Source organism: Schistocerca nitens, chromosome 7 (assembly GCF_023898315.1).
Source record: "Schistocerca nitens isolate TAMUIC-IGC-003100 chromosome 7, iqSchNite1.1, whole genome shotgun sequence".
NCBI lineage: Eukaryota > Metazoa > Arthropoda > Insecta > Orthoptera > Acrididae > Schistocerca > Schistocerca nitens.
In genome coordinates this window covers 373,903,636-373,907,537 of record NC_064620.1, presented here as the reverse complement: position 1 = coordinate 373,907,537, position 3,902 = coordinate 373,903,636, and positions in this window count along the sequence as shown.

The window sequence follows — 3,902 nt, the reverse complement described above, 5'->3', positions numbered from 1 at the left end:
CGGTAGCTCAGTTGGTAGAGCACTTGCCCGCGAAAGGCAAAGGTCCCGAGTTCGAGTCTCGGTCGGGCACACAGTTTTAATCTGCCAGGAAGTTTCAAACTTTAGTGTTGTTTATGAAACGTGTGTATTTCGTTAGCATCTTGTGTTTGTGTGTGTGTGCGTGCGTGCGTGCGTGCGTGTGTTTTAATTTAAGTGTGATTATCATGTCTAATGAAATACGAAATAAAAGCGCCAGACACAGGATTCGGGATCCAAACACATCAAGAAAGAAAACCGGACAAGAAATTGTAAGTGAACTAATTGCTATGGCAGTTTGGCAACGGCGAACGATTCGGGCGTGACGTTGAGCTCCCTGATTGGAAGAATCAGCTACAACGCATGAAGTGCAACTATCAAGTAATTTTATTCGAACTGTAGAGTGTCCGCCCTTTTGGCCAGCTTGCGTGGCTTCTGGTCCAACGTCCTTAAGTTTGTTCGTAGTATGAATGAGTTTTGTGGTCGAATCATACAACATGGAATGCCAACAAGTTATCTGCCGCGACTGTTTTTCGTTTGATTTCGCCGCATATTCTCTTGTCGGAAGTTGTTTTTATTTCTTCATTTTTTTAAAACTTTTTATATCTTGCTTTATAAATTCTGGTCTCTACGTCAGAAATAAGTGTATTTTCTGTGAACATTCTTCCGTCACGCATTATCATGAAAAAAATATTTATAAGTGAAATTGATAAGAAGCGGGAAAATGATCAATATTTCGTGGAGGTGAAACTGTAACATCAAACTCGATTGCGCAATATGCTGGTGACAAGGGCATCTTGGGTACCGCTGTATTTACGTCATACAAAAGCTGATACTACAGTGACAAATTTTGAAATGAGCCGGAAACGAAGTATTGTGTTCAGATATAAGGGGTGGTGAAAACGAAACATACAGTTAACTTTCGCTTCTACCATGGAACATATGTTCTTAAATGAGAGCTAGAAAAACTGAGACTTCCAAAAGATTTGAAAACTGAGACTTCCAAAAGATTTGATTAATGTATATTGCTTATGTTGTAAACAGTTCACGCGAACAACGCTAAAAAGTAAAGCAGTTATTAGTAGGCTGTATAACAATTAAGAAGCAGTTGGCATCGCCCGAGGTCCGTTGATAGTCCCGTTGATGTCATTATAGTCCTTTACTTGTTATTATTGCACAAATAATTTTTATTTTTCGGTTGATTTGTCAGAGGAATGTTTAGTTTTCTAAATTTTTTTAAACGTTTCATGGAAAAATGCAACATCAATGTTTACGCTTGCCTTTTTTTTTTTAATTACCGTAGTTCACTGCAGTGTGAAGAATTCTACTTACTCTACTGCATCTGTGGTAAATGATGCGTTACATCGTACCACAGTCAGTTCCTTAATTCTGAAATCAAATCTTGCTCTTTTCGCAAGATCACACCCGTAAGATCCAACAGTGGTTGTTTTGTGCCACGTGAGCTAATGAGCAGCTAGTGCCAAAGTGTCGCTGACGTAACGCCTAGTGTGAACCAACTGGTGTTATGGCTGGACTTCGCCGCTCTGTGATGCGACGTAAACGTTATGTCAGTGTGAAGAGAACGCCCTGGATTTGTGCAGCAAAGTGCCCACCTTCGGTAGAATATACCGGGTAATTATAAATAAAGTTAAACTTTCAAACCGCTGTACAAATAACACCACTGGTCAGAATGACGTCAAATTGCAACGGACTATTATCGGAGAAAGGGGAAAACGTATGGCTGAAGAAAAATAGTTACAAAATGTAGCAATAGATGGCGCTGTAAGCATCATAATTTAATAGTGGTCGACCACTAATGACAAATTAATCATATAACAATGCCTAAGGTGTACGTTTGACGTTAAACAAACTGTACTACTCAGTGTGCATGGGTGTTCAGGTATGTTAACTGTTAGTTACGTAAGCCCATCCACCACGGCAATGTCATATCACACCGGATGGGAAAAATCCGTTTTTAATTGTCCTGAGGCTAAAAACCGCATGAAGAACATCAGTCAAAATCAAATCGGATTATTAATTTCCGTGTGACTGGCGCAAAACATGTTCAATATGCTGTCCACCGTTTTCTGCAACAAGTTGAAATCGAGGAACAGTATGTTCCACAACTGATGGAATTGTTTCCGTGGTCACGTTCAGAATGTGTTCTTGCAATATAGCAAGGTAGACTACTTTCCCATTTAGGATATTTTATTATTGCATTTTCCTCATCCAATTGTTTGTTGCAACCTATAATCCATCTCAGATTCGTGTCATGAACTTTTGTGTGTATGGTATTTACAGTTTACTAGGTGTAGTTCTTCGTTCGACGATTGACATACATCTGTGTATCCAAAGAAGAAAATGAGAAAAATTACGAAGAAAACTCATCAGAACATTATTACCGAATAATTAACGTAGCTGAAAGATACTATCTTTTGTTACGTGATGAGTTACTCGTTGTTTCGGAAGCAGATCTATATCTCGAAACTAATTTACGTATTTCGTGCTTAGGCTAAATTCCTTGCAGGCATATCATCAAATCTTACCTGCAAATGTCTTTATCTGTAAATGAGTGTATTTAATAACATTCCCGCTCGTATAGTTGAGCGCGCTACCTTTAACGGCCGTTCATCTGGTACACCTCCCAGCCTGATGTGCTTCTTAAACTGTTATGAAATATAGAATGAAATGGTCGGAAATAAATATTTTAGGCGGTGCGAGGCCTTAGATGAGCAAAGCGTGTGGTGTACGTGTTTGGAAACTGTTTGTTTTTTTAACAAATAAGTGCCTGCTAAATAGAAGTCGGTGGCACAATCTTGAAAAACAATATACAGTTTTACCGTAGCATACAGTTCATGGATGGTTGTCGAGGATGGAAGATTAATGTTTACAGTAACGTTCAAACAAATTTTCAGTGTATAGTACAGTATGATCCAGTTCCTTCAGAGAATTGTTCACACAACAGAATTTCGTAAGTAATCGCCCGTTAACTTTACCTTAAAATGCAAACTTCGGATAGTACGGTGTTGGGAGTCCGGGTGGTGCATTAATTTCTCTTTCATCTTCAACAATATGTGCATATAGTGAAACAAATGATTTTGATCCGAGATTCCATTTCTGTGAATGTTGTAGTGCTTGCGCTCAAAGCAGTGGCCGTCGCGTTAGACAGTTGCTATGTTGTGTAACAATAAATTACCGACTATTAATTTCCTTGCCTCAAAGTTCGCATTTTAGGATGCTCAACCATTTGTCCAATTTTGACGCAAACGTTTGCGTATTGTGTTTATCTGAAGACTTTCAGTATCGTTGTTATGACATTGTCGTCCTGAATATGGGGCGTTCTCCAGTTAAATATTGTATAGGAAGTATGTAGAGCGTCTAAAAATACTTGTGGTGACCATAGTCGCGGGTTGTCTTGATAAATGTTAACTCTTTCTGCAGCATTTCAGTGAGATATTAAGAATCCATCTTGCGATTAGTAGTATTTACACAAGATTGAGGTAATTACAATCAAAGTGCAGTTTTCACTTACATACGCAGTTATAAAACTCGAGTTAGTTGTTGGGCCAAAGGTGAAATAAATTTTAAGAAAATGTTATTTGAGATTATTTTCAAGGTTTGGAAAAGTGAGCCATTTTCTTTGTGCTGTAGTCGGTGGAGTGTCTCGAGATGAGGTAGACGTTTTGCAGAGGACTCTGGGCTTTTCTAGGTACACGGACGCTCTGTTTGTGGTTTCGGGCAGTAAATGCAGTAATATGAAATATCAACGGAGTATGTGTCCATTTGGCAACACTTATCGCCTTAGCTTTCTTCTCACCATACATTGCAATTTATTCGGCATCCGTTGTCTTTAACAGTGGTTCTGTAATGAAGAAGGTGATATGACA